This window comes from Carassius gibelio, chromosome B3 (assembly GCF_023724105.1).
Source record: "Carassius gibelio isolate Cgi1373 ecotype wild population from Czech Republic chromosome B3, carGib1.2-hapl.c, whole genome shotgun sequence".
Classification (NCBI taxonomy): domain Eukaryota; kingdom Metazoa; phylum Chordata; class Actinopteri; order Cypriniformes; family Cyprinidae; genus Carassius; species Carassius gibelio.
Window position 1 is genome coordinate 35,668,508 of NC_068398.1, and position 23,829 is coordinate 35,692,336.

At 40.5% G+C, this 23,829-nt stretch overlaps 1 protein-coding gene and 1 long non-coding RNA gene across 3 annotated transcripts in view; one reads left to right on the forward strand and one right to left on the reverse strand.

Annotated features, from left to right (window-relative positions):
• LOC127953394 (zinc finger protein 501-like) overlaps positions 1–23,829 on the forward strand; it is a 485,311-nt gene that overhangs the window by 110,135 nt on the left and 351,347 nt on the right. The gene's annotated exons all lie outside the window — the stretch shown is intronic.
• Positions 18,046–21,755, reverse strand: LOC127953514 (uncharacterized). The gene is made up of 3 exons (XR_008153281.1): positions 21,442–21,755; positions 21,167–21,335; positions 18,046–21,086 (listed from the first exon to the last, which is right to left on the reverse strand). It is a non-coding gene; the product is annotated as an uncharacterized LOC127953514 (long non-coding RNA).

Consider the following 23,829-nt stretch of genomic DNA (forward strand, 5'->3'; position numbering starts at 1 on the left):
GGTCATCTGGCGCAGCACCCCATCACTCTCCTTCTTGGTCAAATAGCCCTTACACAGCCTGGAGGTGTGTTTGGGGTCATTGTCCTGTTGAAAAATAAATGATGGTCCAACTAAACACAAACCGGATGGAATAGCATGCCGCTGCAAGATGCTGTGGTAGCCATGCTGGTTCAGTATGCCTTCAGTTTTAAATAAATCCCCAACAGTGTCACCAGCAAAGCACCCCCACACTATCTCACCTCCTCCTCCATGCTTCACGATGGGAACCAGGCATGTAGAGTCCATCCGTTCACGTTTTCTGCATTGTACAAAGACATGGTAGTTGGAACAAAAGAGCTCAAATTTGGACTCATCAGACCAAAGCACAGATTTCCACTGGTCTAATGTCCATTCCTTGTGTTCTTTAGCCCAAACAAGTCTCTTCTGCTTGTTGCCTTTCTTTAGCAGAGGTTTCCTAGCAGATATTCTACCATTAAGGCCTGATTTACACAGTCTCCTCTTAACAGTTGTTCTAGAGATGTGTCTGCTGCTAGAACTCCGTGTGCCATTGACCTGGGCCCGGTTTCCCGATAACGCTCACTCTTAGCGCGCTAAGAAGACCTCAAAAGATATATCTTACCAAAGTTGTTTGTTCCTAAGTGTGTTCCCCGAAGTGTCCCTTAGGAAGCTTCTTAGCATGCTGCCTCTTACATCCGATGTTACAAGAGTGCCGTCCAAAGTGAGGGTGCTGAATTAGTTGGCATTGATTGCTCAGGAATCGATTTTCCACTTCACGCGAAGGTGCAATACAGCGTTAAGAAAGACAACACGCTCTATGAAAATGAAACATTCCTGAAATTATTACAGTACATTTATTTTAATATAGTTTAAGTTATCAGTAAAATATGGACTATAAACTAAATTATCAAATGGTCAGTAATATGTTCACACGATATGTTGTGATGGGTAGACGAACCGGGTATCACTCGCTAATCATTCACCCTCCTTATCCCGTTGTGCCACTTGTGCCGCTTCTTGATATGGGTTTAACGACTTATAAAGATTATGTAATACACTTTTATATTAATGGCAAGGTACTTTACAATCAGAATTGATTGGCAAGCAGCTGCAGTTACTTCTGTTTAATGCGGTATTGATTGCCATTGGTTATTTTTTTTTCAATAAAAAGCAACCTATCTACAATGAACAGAGAGAGAGAGTTAGATACAGAATATGGTGGGGAAGCAACGTAAAAAAAAGGGCACCAAGCTTCTCGTCAGAGGAGCTTGATGTTTTGCTGGATGAGGTGAGCTTGCACAAGGTGACACTGTTTTCCAGCTTTCTGAGTAACTTGTGCAACCGCAACAAAAAAGAGCTATTGAGTGACATAGCAAGGAAGATGGCTGCTTGCGGATCAGGCACACCAAAGGTCCTGGCAGGACGTCAGGAAAAATTGGCATGATTTTTCAAGCCAGGTGAAGGTGAGAGGTTCTGCTGTCCGTAGAGACCGAGCGAGTTCCTTGCAACCATTAACAGCACATGAGGAGAAGGCACTGGCGATCATGGGAGACACAGCCTCACATGGAATCCCTGGGGGGATTGAAGTTAGAAGAGATGACGCTGAACAGGCCTCATGTTCCAGATCATCGCCACCCCCCCAATGTGCCATGCTCCCCAGACACCAAGCCACTAGCAGCACTCTCCTCACCTGGCAGCACCAGGCCGGAAGGGTGCACTACGCCACCACCTCCCATACACATGTCTTCGCCAGGACTTCGCTACACTACACCACGACGTTGCTCCATAATCTCACCATGTCGGTGTAGCGAAGAGTTGGTGAACCTTGAAAAGGAGAAGTTGGTCATGTTGCAGGACATTCGGCGCCAGTTTACCGAAGCAAATGTGCTCACTCGCCAGTCTCTGGAGCTGAAGAGAGCCAAGCTGGAACTGGCCAAGCAGCAGCATGCCCTAGCAGAGGCCCAATTCAACAGGCCCTCAATCTCCGTGCCAATCTTGCTGCCAGCTGAAGGTGAGCCAGTTGTTCTTGGTTTATAGATTTTGATGTTCCTATCCTTTCCTCACAGAGTTTGTCTTTAAAAGATGCTGAGCAACAGTCACACCAGTGACCGTGTCCCTGTTTGTATGTGCATTTTCATTAAAAATAATTGATCATCAACAAGATGTTATGTCATTCTGTCATCCTTAATGAGTCAACAACTGATTCTTTATTGCCATTGGAAACCTATGCATCAAATCTTGCTTTATCTATGAGATACATTATTTATCCACAAGTAAAATTAAACAGTGTCAATCTAAGTGTAAATTCAGATATAAAGACTCGTTTGAAGAGGCTGGTAAAGACATTAGTTTGTAATGTACATTATCTGTGTTTGACGACGTGTAGCTATGCATGAGGCAAAGCAGCGAAAGGGAATCCTCTGACAACCATGTGACCTGCGTTCAATGCCCAATAAATGAATGAAGATATGGCATATGTCAACTTTTGACTCAGAAATTCTAACGTGATAAGAGTAAATAATTCAAATCACACACAGAACATTTAATGGATGCAAGGTTTGAAACTCCCATTTTTTCTGAAAACTAAAAATTCCATTATAATACGAATCAAAAGAAAAATCCATTCAATCATGGATGATGGCTAATGATAGCTCAGCAAGTTAATCCAAAAAGTAAATACAAGTCAACCAAAAACATTTGCAATCAAAAGCTGCCTTGCTTCAACCCCCGGCAGCGTGCAGGGCAGCCATCTGTGGAGGATAAAGGACCTCAACTTCTCCCTCTTCATCTTCCTCCTCAACCGCTTCCACTTCTTCCTCCTCCTCCGGAATAGGTACGCCTCCACGCACAGCCATGTTATGGAGTATTGCCGTTGCCACCGTAACTGCGCAAGAGCTGTGAGGCTTCAGTCGCAGTCCTCCTGCCGACTTGTGCAGGCACCGAAAGCGCAGCTTCCAGATGAAAAATGCACACTCAAAAATATTGAGTGTGCGAACGTGTGCAGCATTGTAGGCTCTTTCAGCCCGAGTCTGTGGGTTGGACAGTGGTGTGAATAAGTATGTTCTCAGAGGGTATCCACTATCCCCGAAGAACAGGCTCTGACCAAACCCCTCTCTCTCTGCTTGTTCACCCAAGGCAGAATTGGCCCAGACAAAACTGTCATGGGTGCTGCCTGGCCACCTTGCCAACAGGTCGGAGATCACAGCCCTATGGTCCACTATAACCTGGACGTTTATGGCCGCGTATTCCTTTTGCGATATGTACGCCGTATCAAGCACTGATGGATTGGCGATAGGGCTGAGTGTGCCATCCACCAGGCCCAAGACTCTGGGAATGCCAGCAATGGCATGACAGCCCTGGTGCACCTCCTGGATCTCCTGGCGTGTTGCCAGCAGCCGGATGTAATCCCCGGCATGGCGCAGAATGGCGTTGGTGACAGTGTGGACGCACCTCCACACAGAGGTCCTGCTTAGTCCGTAGCCCTCTCCCACAACCTCGATGAAGCTACCTTTAGCAAAAGGTGTTGCAAGCAGCTGGACTTCAGGGCATAAAGCGAAATTCCGCCGCATTAGCCTGGCAAGCGCAGGTCTGAGAAGGTCCAGTAGCTCCAAAATTTGTTGTCTTGGGAGGCGAAACTTTTTAAATATAGCCACGTCAGGCGAAATGTCAAAAGGGCTGAAGTTTTGCAGAATACATTTTATTTTACATGGACTAAACGGCTCCGTGGCCGGCGCAATCTTTGATTCAATAAAAGGACACGTTGGATTGCTGCCATAGTTGGCTGCCATTTAGAGCCTAATTGTTTGCCAGATTTTAATTATCAAAAGTGATTGCCAATTTAAACGCTTTTACATTACGAAATAGCCTAGGCTAATTACCACCATATTAGTTCTGATACCAAATAAAGTCAACTTCATAAATAGGCCTGTATCCATTGTCCATTGTATCCATTGTTAAAATGTCCATAACATAAAATCATTGTTGTCATACCATAAATTTGACTTGTACTGCACTGAGCTGATTTCTAAAGACTGCTGTACAGTAGCGTCTTGAGCTCAAACAAAACTAAGAGAGAGCTTACGAATGGTCCAGACCAACCTTATGAAAGTGTGAATTACAGAAGATATACTTAGCGTACGAACGTGTCGGGAATCGTGCCATAAGATTAAGGGAGAGGTTAAGGAATAGGTTAAGAACTACTTAGCGATAAGAACGTTTTGGGGAACCGGGCCCTGGTCTCTAATCTGAGCTGCTGTTAACCTGCGATTTCTGAGGCTGGTGACTCGGATGAACTTATCCTCCGCAGCAGAGGTGACTCTTGGTCTTCCTTTCCTGGGGCGGTCCGCATGTGAGCCAGTTTCTTTGTAGCGCTTGATGGTTTTTGTGACTGCACTTGGGGACACTTTCAAAGTTTTCCCAATTTTTCGGACTGACTGACCTTCATTTCGTTTTCTTGTACTTAGCTGCTTTTTTCTTGCCATAATACAAATTCTAACAGTCTATTCAGTAGGACTATCAGCTGTGTGTCCACCTGACTTCTGCACAACACAACTGATGGTCCCAACCCCATTTATAAGGCGAGAAATCACACTTATTAAACCTGACAGGGCACACCTGTGAAGTGAAAACCATTTCAGGTGACTACCTCTTAAATCTCATCAAGAGAATGTCAAGAGTGTGCAAATCAGTAATCAAAGCAAATGGTGGCTACTTTGAAGAACCTAGAATATGACATTTTCAGTTGTTTCATACTTTTTTTGTTATGTATACAATTCCATATATAATTCCACATGTGTTAATTGATAGTTTTGATGCCTTCAGTGTGACTCTACAATTTTCATAGTCATGAAAATAAAGAAAACTCTTTGAATGAGAAGGTGTGTCCAAACCTTTGGTCTGTACTATATATATATATATATATATATATATATATATATATATATATATATATATATATACTGGTACCTGTTATAATGTTGTGAGTGGTTGAGTTGTTGTAATGTAGCATAATCGTATTATATACCATTTAAAAGCTTGGACTCTTGGGAATAGATACATGACAATCTTCTTCATATACAATATGCATAATGTCTGTAAGTACTGTATATATATATATATATATATATACATATATATATATATATATAGTTATTGTACAATTATTACAATAATATATGTGTCATTTTCATTTGCAGACATGACAAAACCACAGACTCTGAAGTGCCCCAACTGCCAGGTCTCAAATCGCCTACCGCAAAACACGTGTAAAGCCTGTCTTTTCCCACTAAAGCCCCAAAGAAAGGTTCCCGCCAACTGGACTGAATCTGTGAGAAAAAAACAGAAATGTGAGCAGAATACTGAGGGCTGCTCAGTTGTCTGTAAGTCATTCCCACATAGACTATTGTTAGTATGACATAAAAGCTTGACCTTTTTGGAAAGCTAAGGCCAAGTAGTTTCTATTGCCTTTTCTTTCTACATGTTAGATATCTCTGAACTAGCCATATTTTGCAATGTAGATCACTTGAAGTGTCTCAAAAACACAATTGCAGCCTGACAACAGGTCTTGTGAAGCTGTTTATAAAAAATATATAAAAAAATAGTAATTTACACAATTATTTGTAAAAGTATGCCCATGCACTTTGCTCAAGGTCCTTATCAAGACTCCAAGTAGGAACTTAGGTTTCCCAAAGTGCTTACTGGCAATAAAAGGCTCACTGCTCAAGAAACCTTCTGTAAGAAGTATAATCCTCTCAAATGATGGGTAAAACAGTTCATGTACAGTATTAGAATTGCATTTCAGAGGTTCTCATATAGCCTAGATTCACAACACTAAATCATTAATAATTAAACAGAAATCGGGAGCCTATGTTTGCCATGGCATGGCTGTTTCAATGGGTTTGTATAAGATGGACTACACAAAGTCACAACTTATATTGGATAATCTATTTGTATGGATTCTTGTGGATATTTTAAGAACCAATACTTTGCATCCACATATTCCTTGGGATTCCATATACGCAAGGGCTGGAGGGTATTTTTGATAACGCAAAGCAGTATGCATATTGTATATGATGAAGATTGTCTTGTATCTATTCCCAAGAATCCAAGCTTTTAAATATAATATGATTATGCTACATTACAATAACTCAACAACATAGCTCTACTAGTCTATGATCAGAACCATGGACAGTGGCTTTCTGATTAATCTTTGTTACCACTTCTGAACTACCCCAACATCAGAATTAGGCTTATTAAGCAGCTTACCCTCAAAACAGAAACTATAGCCATGAAACTATAGCCAACAAGACAAGCACAGCAACTAGTAGGGCCTATACAATATATGACCTCATGTTTGTGTATATAATAACAGTAATGTTTAACTTGCAACATTTGCAGATGATGTGGTTTCATGAAAAATGTATCCAACTTCTATACTTTGGATTTACTCTCTTTCTACTGTCTAGCCCTACATATCCAGTTAAACCACATAGGCCTATGCCTATAATATAAGACTGTTATATGAACTTCCAATCACATAATCACAAAGTAGGCCTTGTTCCTTATACATTGTTAAGGAATTTATGTGCAGGAATGTCATGATTTAGTAAGTAGAGAGTATCACACTGGTAAGATGTCAGAAATTGTTGTATTAGGAAAAAACAATGTGTTTCCATTTGGTTCCTCAGGTTCGCCCTTCTGTTTTTCCACCTGTGGTTGTCATCTAAAACCAGAGAGTGAACATGATGAAATTTAATGTCAACATTTGCCTCCCCAAATCTGGAGCCTTGTAGAAAATCAAGGAGCATACTTAAAATGTTCAATACTAACTCTTCATTAACCAGGAAGCAAGCAAATCAAAACATAAATACAAAATAATAAACACAACACTCCCTTGTGCCAGGAAACTTGGTGTGTCCCTTTGTGGATAGGGTCTGGGTACACTCTATTTGAAAATGTTTCCAATTGTACCATTTTAGTGAACATACACTTGTAATTAATTGGTCCAGGATAAACAAACAATCACCATTAACTTTAAACTCATTGATCTAGCCTTACCAATCACATTGATCTGTAATTCGTAACATTATATAAGTACATTGTCTGTATAATCTCATTGTCTAGTCATTGTATTACTACAGTGGCACTAACTGCATAATTGTTTATAATCCAAATATGTGTCCTGATTTCATCGCTATTGCAGGTTAACAAACTCAGCGTATTGGAGTATTATCCAATTTTATTCCTGGGACATAAGAACAGGACAGGGGGAATGGCAGCTGACCTATTACATTGCCTTGGAAACCCAGGGAATCCTGAGATTTCCAAAATTATTAAAAAGATGCAAAGTCTTTATGAGCACCTACTACGAAGTAAGATTTCCTAAAATTTTCAACATGAACACAGTAATGCATACTTATGTTCAACATAAATATAGACACTGTCCACAGATAGTGAGGTGATCTGAGCATCTATAGATAGTGTGTGGGCAAACTATCCAAGTACAGCGTGACCCTAAAATCTTTAAAGTAAGATAAGATTATACATACCCTTCTCAGTCAGACCCACCTTTATGTTAGTATAGCTCATTGAGGTGGCAAAACAAACTAACCTACTGTATCTCCCAAAAGTGACAATGTTTACACATTTATAAGGAACATTATAGATCAATGTAAGTCTATGTACTTCAAAACTTGAAACTTTATATTCTACATTTATTACACGTACAGTAGAATCTTCCAAGCTTTTTTTTTTTTTTTTTTTTGCTCTTGATTGTTTTAATCTTGATGATTTTATACAGTGTATATTGTATTTTATTGGAATATTTTGAGATGGTGGAGTTTTTAATTTCCATGAGCTGTAAATTGTCAAATGTCGACCTGAGAAGAGCTCTAATCAGCTAACTAGATAAACACACTGGCAATGGTTTTTTGAGTATTTAATCATCCAATCTGGGTTAGGACAATGGACTGTTTTGTTCTAATTTTCTGAGATGCACCTGTATCGGTCATGTTATATATGTACAACTTCTAAAACTGATAGTTCCAGTCCTTGATTGTGATTGACTGAATTGCACTCAATGCCATTGTAAAATGCAGCATAAACATACACCTTGACTGCATTTTGTTCTAAATTACTGGGCTACTATAACTTGATACAAATGTTAAAGTAGCTGCGTCACGACATTGCTTGGCAACCATTCAGATAGAGGAAATATATTTATTGGCAGAAAAATGATTATCTAGGAACAACTCGTTATATTTCTAGTTGCTGTGCCTTACTTTATGAATCTTTGCCAGGTATTTATAGTAACAGTTTTAGAAAAGCAATAAGCGACTCGAGTCCATAGGTTACACTGATTCTACAACATTGTCATTAACATTTAATATAAAAATTTAGCAGAACTAGTCGCTCAAGAAAAGGATGTCCCTGAGGAGGTGGACCCAAATCCATTGCAAGAGGAAGAAAACCGAGTAGAGCAAGAGGAGGAAAACCAAGCAGAGCAGGAGGTGGGGGATCATCCAGCATCTGAAGAGGAGGTGGTGGAATCAAACTCAAATTCAGTTCCCAGTGGACCCTCCAGAGTCGAGTCAGGTGTTCGTTGACCCTCCAGAGTCAGGGCTAGTCACCGATGACCCTCCAGAGTCGAGTCAAGTGTTCGTTGACCCTCCAGAGTCAGGGCTAGTCACCGATGACCCTCCAGAGTCAGGGCTAGTCACCGATGACGCTCCAGAGTCAGGGCTAGTCACCGATGACCCTCCAGAGTCAGGGCAAGTCACCGTCGACTTTCCAGAGTCAAGTCAGGTCACCGTTGATCAGGTCCCCGTTGATTTCCCAGAACCTAGCCAGGTCACCGTTGATCAGGTCCCCGTTGATTTCCAAGAACCTAGTCAGGTCACCGTTGATCAGGTCCCCGTTGATTTCACTGAACCTAGTCAGGTCACCGTTGATCAGGTCCCCGTCGACTTTCCAGAGTCAAGTCAGGTCACCGTTGATCAGGTCCCCGTCGATTTCCCGGAGTCTAGTCAGGTCACCGTTGACCATCCAGAGATGGGTCAAGTCACCTCTAACACCCAAGAGTCAAGTAAAACAACAGTTAAACTTCATGAGCCAAGACAAGTCACAGTTGATCCTCAGGAACCAAGTCAAGTCACCAACGATCTTCATGAGCAAAGTCAAGTCACCCTTAACCTCCGTGAACTAAGTCAAGTCACAGTTGATCCTCAGGAACCAAGTCAAGTCACCAATGATCTTCATGGGCAAAGTCAGGTCACCAATGATCTTCATGAGCAAAGTCAGGTCACCAATGATCTTCATGAGCAAAGTCAAGTCACCATTAACCTCCGTGAACTAAGTCAAGTCACAGTTGATCCTCAGGAACCAAATCAAGTCACCAACGATTTTCATGAGCAAAGTCAAGTCATCAATGATCTTCATGAGCAAAGGCAAGTCACCATTAACCTCCGTGAACCAAGTCAAGTCACAGTTGATCTTCATGAACCCAGTCAAATCACCACAGATCTACCAGAGCCTCGTCACATCTCAGAGCTCTCGTCCTATCCTGTCACGGCCAGGGAGGCCGTCAATGAGCTGTCATTCATTCCGGTCAGGGCTACGGAGACCATACACCAACTCTCTGTCTGTCCTGTCATGGCCACGGAGGCCAGCTACCATCTCATCACGGCCATGGAGGCCGCTATTAACCTGTTTATGTTCACTGTTTCAGTCCCACCTGACCAGACTTGCTTTCCTGTGCCATCAACTCCACTGTGGGGGTCCTCTGCTCCACCCTGGTGGGCCTCTGTCATGTCTGTTCAACTATGGTGGTCGTCTATGTCACGATCATTAGATGGAGTGCCCATGAGACATCTGCTTGTTTCTGGTTTCGACTCTGATTATCCCTACATACCTGACGCCGTTACTGATCATTGCCTGTCTGACCATTCTTCATTAAAGTTCTGCACATGGATCCGAACGTCTCTGTCTCATCATTACACCTCTCTCCCTCCAACACCTGGGTCCTCCTCTCTCTCTCCCTCCAGCTGCAAAACGCAGCTCTAAGCGTAAAATGAAAGGTTAGATTTCAGCTAAAACTAATTAAATGTGGTAAACATCTTGCTTCAGTTCTGTTTTGATTTTGGCTGCTCTGAAAATGCCAAAAGTGCCGTTTGTCATGTTATGAGGTTGCCATTAAAATGATTTTGAAAATGTTATGTTAAGGTCAAACAATTGTTATGGGTTGCTTTAAAGGACAAATCTGTCAAGTTTTCACATAGATCTCTATTTCTCGTGGTCACCGAGTACTGTCCGTATGAAAAAAAGGGAAACTTGAGAACAAGGGAAAATTGGTTTTACCTAGCTCAAGTTACTACAGCCAGCAGCTAATCCAACCAAGCACAGCGCTACACTCTGGGGGCATGTCCATGAGCCCCCATGTACATGTTCACAGAGTGTAGTGCTCTCGATGTAGCGCTGGGTGTAGCAACTCGAGATAGGCAAAACATATTGTTTCTATTTTTTTTTCTTAACATTTCTGACCTCGATCTGTGCGAAAATGTTCCGGATTTCTCATTTAAGTTCAGAGACTAAAGTAACATACTATTCATAAAACATGTAGGGTGCAAGCATATTTTGATGACAGTGCATGTGAACTGTGGCCAGAGTGAAGCAAGATGCACAGGCTGAAGTTAATTAATGAAAGGTTTGGTTAAAGCCGACCAACAGTGGTGTTGAGCAAATGGAATGTGTCAGATGATATTACAGTAACATTCACAATCTCAATATTGTTCCACATCTGACCTGAGTACTTTTTCAAGGACTAATTGTAAGGGTATTCTTCTTTCCTTGTCTGGTGTAAGTATTAATTGGAAAGAAATTCCGAAAGAGATGAATGAACTCATCTGAATGAATTAACTGACAACTCCACAAACATTATCTATGTTTGTGTTTTTTACCCTATGTGTTAGACTAAAGTGACCACTTTTGAATGCACTCCTGTCCACTTGCATGTTCTGCATGTTGTGCTCTTGCAAATATGTTTAAAGTGATATTTTCCTTGTTTCATGTATTTTCAGGAAAAAGAGGAAGTCAAGGTGAAATGGGCAAATTGTGCAATTGTGAATAAGAATGTCTATAAACTCATTAAAACTCCATGAATCACAAGTGTATCGGTGAGAATACTTTTTAAAACAGTATACACACACCCGAACTTGACCGCACATCACATATTTGACATTATTGATACCGCTTTCATTCGTAATGCAACGGACCGATCTACGGGACATAAATTAAGCCTTAAAATTAAGGGGTTATTTCGCTGTTCTCCGTCATACAATAAAGAGCCTGCACAGAGACAGGAAATAGAAATGAACAAAAAAAAAAACCTGCCTATAGCCTGTACTTACACAACACTGACAGTGAGTCTCAGGAGTATAGAAGCTGTGGACAATATATATATATATATATATATATATATATATATATATATATATATATATATATATATATATTATGCTTAAAACAATACACAGATAATAACAGATAACATCAGAATAATAAAAAAAAAACAATGGGAGAAATAATATAAATTAAACATTAACAAATTATGAGAATTACATGACACTGAAAAAAGGAATGGAGTTACAAACAGATAATGTTTTTAAGGCTTTTTTGTTTTCAGACAACTTTATTGAGAAGAGGTATTTTTCAAGTTCTTTCATAAATATAAGAAAGGTTTAGCTGTGGACAATTTTCTTTGTAAGCACACAATATGACGTCACACTCAGCGTGTATGTTTTAAAAATATAATTGAACTGTAAATAGTACTAACACTTTTTAAATAGCCCACCTAAAGTGTATATTACAAATACATTACAACATATAGGATTTTTACACAGAAACTGAGTAAATGATAAACATCTACACAAAAACATCTACATCTACACGCCTGCCAGTCAATATACTCTGAGAACCCAGGTCTCAATAGTTGGTATCGACTAGGCTGGGGAGTTGGGCATTTGGGCAGGCCTCAATAGACCTGCACACATACACCTAATGTTGCCTTCAAAACCTCGAAGAAAATAAATATATACACAACTATCTGTAACCACTAAGTCATCATACACAAATACAATGAAAATTCAATCAATAAAAAAAGACAAACAGAGCCAAAACAAAGAAGGATGAGTCTGACGACACCATACAACCTGCTGAAGCACACAGAAACTATTAATTACTCACCACATTGACAATACAGAAGAGTATTCTTCTATCAACATTCATAAGACTCTGTCTATCAACATCAATTAAACCATGTCAACCTAGCAACCACCATAGTAACCAACATGATTATCCTAGCAACTAGCATAGAGTAGCATACGTGCCAGGTCCAACAGATATTTGAGATCATTTGTCGCACTAGCTGTTGGGTTTCTCAACAAACGATAGGTACATGTGTATTTATGTTTTTATCTTTTATCTTATGGTTTTATGTGTTTTGTGCGAATGTGTATGTGTTGTCTCCTTGTTGTGAACCAAATTGCCCCTTGGGGATATGAAAGATATTCAATCAATTCAATCAATCAATCCAAACTGCTTTTTTTGCCATTGTAACCACCATATGTACCCAGGCAAAACCATTGTCACTATCTCTGCATTATGTTTTTACTCTGGATTATATTTTACATCATAGGTTGCATTTTCATGTACTTGTAATTCCTTGTCATTTCTAGTTTACTACAGTATTGTTCAAAATAATAGCAGTACAATGTGACTAAACAGAATAATCAAGGTTTTTAGTATATTTTTTATTGCTACGTGGCAAACAAGTTACCAGTAGGTTCAGTAGATTGTCAGAAAACAAACAAGACCCAGCATTCATGATATGCACGCTCTTAAGGCTGTGCAATTGGGCAATTCGTTGAAAGGGGTGTGTTAAAAAAAATAGCAGTGTCTACCTTTGACTGTACAAACTCAAAACTATTTTGTACAAACATTTTTTTTTTCTGGGATTTAGCAATCCTGTGAATCACTAAACTAATATTTAGTTGTATGACCACAGTTTTTTAAAACTGCTTGACATCTGTGTGGCATGGAGTCAACCAACTTGTGGCACCTCTCAGCTGTTATTCCACTCCATGATTCTTTAACAACATTCCACAATTCATTCACATTTCTTGGTTTTGCTTCAGAAACAGCATTTTTGATATCACCCCACAAGTTCTCAATTGGATTAAGGTCTGGAGATTGGGCTGGCCACTCCATAACATTAATTTTGTTGGTTTGGAACCAAGACTTTGCCCGTTTACTAGTGTGTTTTGGGTCATTGTCTTGTTGAAACAACCATTTCAAGGGCATGTCCTCTTCAGCATAGGGCAACATGACCTCTTCAAGTATTTTAACATATGCAAACTGATCCATGATCCCTGGTATGCGATAAATAGGCCCAACACCATAGTAGGAGAAACATGCCCATATCATGATGCTTGCACCTCCATGCTTCACTGTCTTCACTGTGTACTGTGGCTTGAATTCAGAGTTTGGGGGTCGTCTCACAAACTGCCTGTGGCCCTTGGACCCAAAAAGAACAATTTTACTCTCATCAGTCCACAAAATGTTCCTCCATTTCTCTTTAGGCCAGTTGATGTGTTCTTTGGCAAATTGTAACCTCTTCTGCACATGCCTTTTTTTAACAGAGGGACTTTGCGGGGGATTCTTGAAAATAGATTAGCTTCACACAGACGTCTTCTAACTGTCACAGTACTTACAGGTAACTCCAGACTGTCTTTGATCATCCTGGAGGTGATCATTGGCTGAGCCTTTGCCATTCTGGTTATTCTTCTATCCATTTTGATGGTTGTCTTCCGTTTTCTTCCACGTCTCTCTGGTTTTGCTCTCCATTTTAAGGCATTGGAGATCATTTTAGCTGAACAGCCTATCATTTTTTGCACCTCTTTATAGGTTTTCCCCTCTCTAATCAACTTTTTAATCAAAGTACGCTGTTCTTCTGAACAATGTCTTGAACGACCCATTTTCCTCAGCTTTCAAATGCATGTTCAACAAGTGTTGGCTTCATCCTTAAATAGGGGCCACCTGATTCACACCTGTTTCTTCACAAAATTGATGACCTCAGTGATTGAATGCCACACTGCTATTTTTTTGAACACACCCCTTTCAACTAATTCAACTAATTGCCCAATTGCACAGCCTTAAGAGCGTGCATATCATGAATGCTGGGTCTCATTTGTTTTCTGAGAATCTACTGAACCTACTGGTAACTTGTTTGCCACATAGCAATAAAAAAATATACGAAAAACCTTGATTATTCTGGTTAGTCACATTGTACTGCTATTATTTTGAACAATACTGTATACCCACTTCCATGACAGTTTTTGTGGCCTCTTCCTTCTTGAGGATAGTTTGCAGTATTAGGTTTATTGAATTTATTACATCATAGACATAGCGGGCCTGATGTGACCCTCGGGTTTTAGGTGCAGGCGGCTATTTTAACCGTCTATGGTTAAATTAGCCGTAGCCAGTACTACCAGGAAAGCTACTTATTGTTTAAGTAGCTTTCCTGGTAGGCCTACACATCAAAAAGTATCAGCCGTAATTTTGATTCACCAATATACAATAGAACACAGTATAGGTCCATGAGAACAAAATAATAGGAAGTGGGAATGTTCCAATTCATGTCAAATCACATCCACAGGTGATGGTCACAGCCCAGGCTGACCTGTCCACTGCCAAAAATGGCAACAATGGGCAATACATTCTGTGGATGGCCAGGTGCATGTGCATCGTTTACCTTAATAACAAATGGCACCAGGATGCACTATGGGCATAAGGCAAGCTTGTGTGATGCTTTGCTCAATGTTTTCCTGCTAAAACTTGGTTCCTGCCATTCATGTGGATGTTACTTTGACATGTACCACCTCACTAAGCATTGTTTCAGATCAATCAATCAATCACCTTTATTTATATAGTGCTTTAAACAAAATACATTGCGTCAAAGCACTGAACAACATTCATTTGGAAAACAGTGTCTCAATAATGCAAAATGATAGTTAAGGCAGTTCATCATTGAATTCAGTGATGTCATTTCTGTTCAGTTAAATAGTGTCTGTGCATTTATTTGCAATCAAGTCAATGTTATCGCTGTAGATGAAGTGACCCCAACTAAGCAAGCCAGAGGCGACAGCGGCAAGGAACCGAAACTCCTTCGGTGACAGAATGGAGAAAAAAACCTTGGGAGAAACCAGGCTCAGTTGGGGGGCCAGTTCTCCTCTGACCAGACGAAACCAGTAGTTCAATTCCAGGCTTCAGCAAAGTCAGATTGTGCAGAAGAATCATCTGTTTCCTGTGGTCTTGTCCTGGTGGTCCTCTGAGACAAGGTCTTTACAGGGGATCTGTATCTGGGGCTCTAGTTGTCCTGGTCTCCGCTGTCTTTCTGGGCAGTAGAGGTCCTTTCTAGGTGCTGATCCACCATCTGGTCTGGATACGTACTGGATCCGGGCGACTGCAGTGACCCTCTGAACTGGATACAGACTGGATCTGGTGGCCACGGTGACCTCGGAACAAGAGAGAAACAGACAAATATAAGCATAGATGCCATTCTTCTAATGATGTAGCAAGTACATAGGGTGTTATGTGAAGTGTTTCCGGTTCCGGTTTACCTAATTAATGCAGCCTAAAAATCCTTTAACGGATTTGGATATTAAAAGCTTATTAGTATGTTATGTGTATGACATTGAGAGCATAGGCCATAATTTAGAAATATTTTTGAGATGGAAAAATGCAGTTTTACAAATGCTAGAAACGTGGCTTTCTAAGGAAAGATTGCGATCAAGTAGCACACCTAGGTTCCTAACTGATGACGAAGAATTGACAGAGCAACCATCAAGTCTTAGACAGTGTTCTAGGTTATTACAAGCAGAGTTTTTAGGCCCTATAATTAACACCTGTTTTTTCTGAATTTAGCAGTAAGAAATTACTCGTCATCCAATTTTTTATATCGACAATGCATTCCATTAGTTTTTCAAATTTGTGTGTTTCACCGGGCTGCGAGGAAATATAGAGCTAAGTATCATCAGCATAACAGTGAAAGCTAACACCATGTTTCCTGATGATATCTCCCAAGGGTAACATATAAAGCGTGAAGAGTAGCGGCCCTAGTACTGAGCCTTGAGGTACTCCATACTGCACTTGTGATCGATATGATACATCTTCATTCACTACTACGAACTGATGGCGGTCATATAAGTACGATTTAAACCATGCTAATGAACTTCCACTGATGCCAACAAAGTGTTCAAGTCTATGCAAAAGAATGCTGTGGTCAATTGTGTCAAACGCAGCACTAAGATCCAATAAAACTAATAGAGAGATACACCCACGATCAGATGATAAGAGCAGATCATTTGTAACTCTAAGGAGAGCAGTCTCAGTACTATGATACGGTCTAAATCCTGACTGGAAATCCTCCCATATACCATTTTTCTCTAAGAAGGAATATAATTGTGAGGATACCACCTTTTCTAGTATCTTGGACAGAAAAGGGAGATTCGAGATTGGTCTATAATTAACAAGTTCTTTGGGGTCAAGTTGTGTTTTTTTTTTTTTTTTTTTTATGAGAGGCTTAATAACAGCCAGTTTGAAGGTTTTGGGGACATATCCTAATGACAATGAGGAATTAATAATAGTCAGAAGAGGAACTATGACTTCTGGAAGCACCTCTTTTAGGAGCTTAGATGGTATAGGGTCTAACATACATGTTGTTGGTTTAGATGATTTAACAAGTTTATACAATTCTTCCTCTCCTATAGTAGAGAATGAGTGGAACTGTTCCTATAGGGGGGTCTATAGTGCACTGTCTGATGTGATACTGTAGCTGACGGCTGAATGGTTGCAATTTTATCTCTAATAGTATCGATTTTAGAAGTAAAGTAGTTCATAAAGTCATTACTTTTGTGGTGTTGGGAAATGTCAACACTTGTTGAGGCTTTATTTTTTGTTAATTTAGCCACTGTATTGAATAAATACCTGGGGTTATGTTTGTTTTCTTCTAAAAGAGAAGAAAAGTAATCAGATCTAGCAGTTTTTAATGCTTTTCTGTAGGATATGCTACTTTCCCCCCAAGCAATACGAAATACCTCAAGTTTTGTTTTCCTCCAGCTGCGCTCCATTTTTCGGGCTGCTCTCTTTAGGGTGCGAGTATGCTCATTATACCATGGTGTCAAACTGTTTTCCTTAACCTTCCTTAAGCGTAAAGGAGCAACTGTATTTAAAGTGCTAGAAAAGAGGGAGTCCATAGTTTCTGTTACATCATCAAGTTGTTCTGAGGTTTTGGATATGCTAAGGAATTTGGATACATCAGGAAGATAACTTAAAAAGCAGCCTTTGTGGTAGAAGTGATGGTTCTTCGATACTTGTAACAAGAAGTAGAATTTACAATTTTGGCTATATGAAGTTTGCACAGAACTAAATAATGATCTGAGATATCATCACTTGGCTGAATAATTTCAACACTATCAACATCAATTCCATGTGACAGTATTAAATCTAGAGTATGATTTCGACAAGGAGTAGGTCCTGAAACATGTTGTCTAACACCAATAGAGTTCAGAATGTCTATAAATGCTGATCCCAATGCATCTTTTTCATTATCGACATGGATATTAAAATCACCAACTATTAAAACTTTATCTGCAGCCAGAACTAACTCGGATGTAAAATCACCAAACTCTTTAATAAAGTCTGTATGGTGCCCTGGTGGCCTGTATACAGTAGCCAGTACAAACATAACAGGGGATTTATCATTAACATTTGTTTCTCTGGATAATGTTATATGTAGCACCATTACTTCAAACGAGTTATACTTGAAGCCTGCCCTCTGAGAAATCCTGAAAACGTTGTTATAAATTGAAGCAACTCCTCCCCCTTTGCCTTTTATCTTGGGGGGTGGACTCATTTAAAATAATGTAATCATCAGGTTTTAGCCAAGTTTCTGTCAAACAGAGCACATCCATATTATGATCAAACAATCAATCACCTTTATTTATATAGTGCGTTAAACAAAATACATTGCGTCAAAGCACTGAACAACATTCATTTGGAAAACAGTGTCTCAATAATGCAAAATGATAGTTAAAGGCAGTTCATCATTGAATTCAGTTGTCATCTCTGTTCAGTTTAAATAGTGTCTGTGCATTTATTTACAATCAAGTCAACGATATCACTGTAGATGAAGTGTCCCCAACTAAGCAAGCCAGAGGCGACAGCGGCAAATAACCGAAACTCCATCGGTGACAGAATGGAGAAAAAGAACCTTGGGAGAAACCAGGCTCAGTTGGGGGGCCAGTTCTCCTCTGACCAGATGAAACCAGTAGTTCAACTTCAGGCTGCAGCAAAGTCAGATTGTGCAGAAGAATCATCCGTTTCCTGTGGTCTTGTCCTGGTGGTCCTCTGAGACAAGGTCTTTACAGGGGATCTGTATCTGGGGCTCTAGTTGTCCTGGACTCCGCTGTCTTTCTGGGCAGTAGAGGTCCTTTCTAGGTGCTGATCCACCATCTGGTCTGGATACGTACTGGATCCGGGCGACTGCAGTGACCCTCTGAACTGGTTACAGACTGGTTCTGGTGGCCACGGTGACCTCGGAAACAAGAGAGAAACAGACAAATATTAGCGTAGATGCCATTCTTCTAATGATGTAGCAAGTAAATAGGTAAACCGGAAACACTTCCCATAACACCCTAATTAATGCAGCCTAAAAATCCTTTAACGGATTTGGATATTAAAAGCATATTAGTATGTTATGTGTATGCCAGGTTAAAGAGATGGGTCTTTAATCTAGATTTAAACTGCAAGAGTGTGTCTGCCTCCCGAACAATGTTAGGTAGGTTATTCCAGAGTTTAGGCGCCAAATAGGAAAAGGATCTGCCGCCCGCAGTTGATTTTGATATTCTAGGTATTATCAAATTGCCTGAGTTTTGTGAACGTAGCGGACATAGAGGAGTATAATGTAAAAGGAGCTCATTCAAATACTGAGGTGCTAAACCATTCAGGGCTTTATAAGTAATAAGCAATATTTTAAAATCTATATGGTGTTTGATAGGGAGCCAGTGCAGTGTGGACAGGACCGGGCTAATATGGTCATACTTCCTGGTTCTAGTAAGAATTTTGGACTAGCTGTAGTTTGTTTACTAAGCGTGCAGAACAACCACCCAATAAAGCATTACAATAGTCTAACCATGAAGTCATAAATGCATGGATTAACATTTCTGCATTTGACATTGAGAGCATAGGCCGTAACTAAGATATATTTTTGAGATGGAAAAATGCAGATTTACAAAGGCTAGAAACGTGGCTTTCTAAGGAAAGATTGCGATCAAGTAGCAGACCTAGGTTCCTAAATGATAACGAAGAATTGACAGCAACCATCAAGTCTTAGACAGTGTTCCAGGTTATTACAAGCAGAGTTTTTAGGCCCTATAATTAACACCTGTTTTTTCTGAATTTAGCAGTACAACACAGTAATTGAAGCATGTTTGATGGCAGATGACATTCAGTCAGAGTCCTCATCAGAACAGCTGAAATCAGAGGCTATAGCATCAAGTTATATGTCTTCTTCCAACTCCATCTCCAGGTGAGAGTTATCATTCAGGATAGATTTGTAATGGATGTTGACTAAAAGCATTTTTGCTTTCAGTTTGCTGAGCCTCTGATGAACCAGACACTGCAGTCCTTTTTGTGCATCCTCAGAGAAGTCAACAAGAGAGGCTGCAAAAACATAACAATAAATCAATGAAGTCAATTACATTTGTTAGTGTGCACATGCATTCCAGAGTGACTAGTTAATTACTGCAATCTAGGAAATGGGGATCTTCACCAAACATATGTCACAGGTCGGAGCGGACCACAGATGTCGTGAGTCTCTCCCCTCCCTAGTTTCCACCTCGAGGAGGTCCCAAGAACATCCCAATGACCAGACACACGAGAGAAAGGGAGTATGAATAAAACAAACTTTATTTAAATTATCTAAAAGGTGTGAAGGGAAGGGAAAAGGGAATCTAATATCCACTCTCGAGGCCAGAGAGTATAGGTCCGAGTCGCTTCTTACTCTGTCACGGGGATTTTCGTCCAGGTAAACCCTACGGATGGAGTTTGTAGGCGAGTATGCAAGGGCGATGCACTGGTATTTCACTCGGGCGTACAAGTATGTATGCAGAAGGACAACTGGGTCTTTACTTTGGACGTACACGCAAGTATACAAGGACAATATGCTGGCTCTTAAATGTGGGCGTACAGTAGAGTATACAAAGGGCAACTGGAGTTTGACTTTGGGCATGCAGGTGGGTATTCGATGACAATACTGAATGGATACAACTCACAGACCCTCGAAGAGGTGGACGTCAGGCTTAAGCCCTTTTCAGCTCGGGAGTCTAGAGAATGTGTATATGTCACGACAACTGTGGTCTTCTTCACTGGGGCAGACTTCCCAGACCAACACTCAAACCGGTCACCTCCAACCGTGGAAACACTCCCATGATGGCTCAGAGCCTCAAGCTCAGACCTGTAGGACTGGTAACAGACAGACAGAGTTCCTTCACAAATTTACTTAGCTTCAGTGAATATATGGAGAAAGACTCACCACCTCTTGAATTTGACCAAGAGTGGATAGAAGTACAGATTGAAGTTGCTGCACGTTGGGCCTTCCACGGCCTCAGCTGGTGCCACCACGCTGGGTGGCTTCAGGTAGGTTTGTGCCACCGGGTATGTACCTCAGGAATGACTCGAACGCTTCCCTCTCCTCTCTTCCAGACAACGGACCAGAGATCTAGACAGGGGCGAACCTCGGAAAGCACTCCACAAACAGGTATTCATACACAAGGGCTACAGTGCTGGATGTTCATATAGCAGCCAACACGTCGCAGTCATCGTCCCCCACAATATGCACACTGTTCCTTACTTGCTATTGTTGACACGTCACCACTCGGTGGAGTAGGGGTCCAAAGCCACGAGCGGGCATGTATATAAAAGACGGTTGTCTCACAACACCGGTGCACGTTCTTCCCCACAGGGTTTTCTCTCCCAGCCTAGAGGGTGATTACTGACGACATGACACAGCACGACACTGCAGACTTCAAGTGTACACACAACAAAGAAAAGGACTCACCCACTGCACTCCAAAAGCTCACAGTGAATTAGGGTCAAAACCACATAGGACCGGGGATTAGTTCCTGGACGTTGGGGGCACCGATGCAGCAGATGGGCAGAGGAAATGTCACAGCCACGACAAGGCACCAGACTCCTTTTTTTCGCTGGTCCCGGCACACCCACTAATCCTATTACGGTGGGGCCGCTCACATTGGTCACAACTCACAAGAGGTATATGGATATTCCACACTTGCAAAGTAACCGTTGACACGACTAATATTTCAGTGTACTCACCCTTTCATTAACACTGGATCTTTCCACTTTCCTCCTTCCTGCAATCCTAGCAGATCTTCAATGTGTGTTAACTTCACCTCACACAATGCATCTGAACACAATGCTCCAATAAAGATATTCGTATACTCAGCCCTGTGTGTGTATCTCTCTTTGCCCAAGCTCCACAGTACACCATTCTCTCGGAATCACCAACCATTTCCTGTGTTTCTGATGCCCTATTTATGTGTCTCCTCTTCACTGAATTGCCAAATCCGTGATCGCCACGCTTAACAAGACACCTGTTCCCAATAACACGCCGATTTGGGTTCACCGGAATTCCCGGAAGCGGCGGTGTTTGCGATATATGGTATATGGCGGAACTAATCTTCCTCATTTTTGGTTCCGCCCCGTCACAGTCACTCCGTGACACATACTCACTCCAGCAAAACTGTATTTAAGGTGAAAGTGTAGTAAAATATTGCAGACAGTTCTATCTAAATAAACAGTGACACAGACATAGATGTGCTTACAGTTTGAAGAAAGGGCTCCCAGTGTCAAGTATTGTGTCTTTAGTGATGTCCAGTGTTGCAGCATTTCCTTACAGAGGATTACTTCTTCCTCCTTCAGGCGTTGCACAGCCATAAACTTATCAAATACCTTCCTTTTGGTGTAAAGGTCTGCTAAAGGTGAAAGGGGAGTTTTTATGTATAGAACATGTTTTATTCATCATTCATTTTTCCAGGAGAGTCCCATTGAGATATTACATCTACTTTTCAAGGGAGCCCTGTGCAATGTGATTGATATTAGATAGACAATATAAAGATTGGATTTTTACATTTCTGCAACATAGGTCTGAGGTTTACATGAGATGGAAACCAATATTGCATAATGAGACCGAACGTAAATGTTTTTCTATTTAAAAAAAAAGAGAATAAAATAAACTTACTTTCACTTTGCCAAGGCCACGTGTCCAGGTTCAGCCAGATGATTGTACTCGGCAACAGCTGCTGCCAGGCGTTTTTTGTCATTTAAATGACTCTTCGTATCTTATGTCGCCTCTTGTTGCTATCTGACAAAAAAGTCACAGAGTATTAATTTCTTATAGTTGATTCAGATTTCATGCATATTGCTATACATAAACTGTCGGGACAAGGCTCCATTAGCTACATAGGTACAATGGACATTTTCTAAAGGGTCACAGTGTGTATGGTTAGGAACTGAAACTTTAGAATTGAGTAGAATTAATAAGAACCTAAATATAGGTATATGTTATTCTGAAATACCTGTTTGCTTGTAAAGGTTTAGGCTGCGTACTTTGACGAGGACAGCCAGCTCCTCTATCCGTGCCTGTATTGCACCAAGGCTACCATCACTTTGATCAGTTTCTAAATTAGAATTATATTGCTCAGTATATGCATGAAATTGCCATCACTCAAATACAATTAGCAAGTGATGTGTGATAGGAAATACACAACCAAAATCGGTGATACTGAACTTGAGAAGCTGTAGCTAATGGCCAGTGCTCCCAGTAAGCTACAATGCTACTAATTTATCAAGTAGCAAGTAATTTATCTAAGCAAGTAATTTTCAACACACATTGCCCACTTTAGAAGGTGAGCAATAATCAATGAAATAATACAACAAACACATTGTTGCAGTTGGCTCAGCAATGCAACTCCAGGAATGTTGATAAGCACATTGATATACAGTGTGTGCTACAATGCTGAAAATTAGCATAATTAGTTGTCAGTGTGCAGGGCTCTATGATGAAAGTTTTTAAATAGGCAAACTTACCCTTATTATATAATATATATATATAATTATTATTGAAATAAAAGCCAATTACACCACGTTGTTGTTGCTCAGAGCGCCTTATAATACGCAGAAAGGTTTGCACTGGAGTTGCTTTAAGGTCAGGTGCATCTCTGACACATGCAAAGGGTGGATGTTGAAATGGAAAGTAGGTTTGAAAGCCAAAGGCTGATAAAGTAGGCTATACTACAGGTTATTAAAACAAATGCTAATTTTCTGCACATTACTGTCCCTGAAAGCGTCAGATATCACGCAATTGAATTGGCTTTTCAAAGTACAACTGCGTCCTGTTAAACGTCTGTGGGTTGCATTGATGGTTGAAAGTCATGATCGTCTTTCACATAAGATAAAGGGATGATGGAACCTATATTGTCATGTTTTTAGTTAGGATACCTAGCACACATTCACGTTTAAATTGAGTAGGCTACAGGCTAATTTAAAACCAAATGAAATTGTAGCCTATGCCAGACCTGGCCAAACATATATATATATTTTTGTTTTTTTATTGAATATGCTTTAGACAACAAGGACATATAAAGAACAGAACAAATAGAACATCTACAGGAATCAAATGTTATCAAGTATATGTAAAGCTTC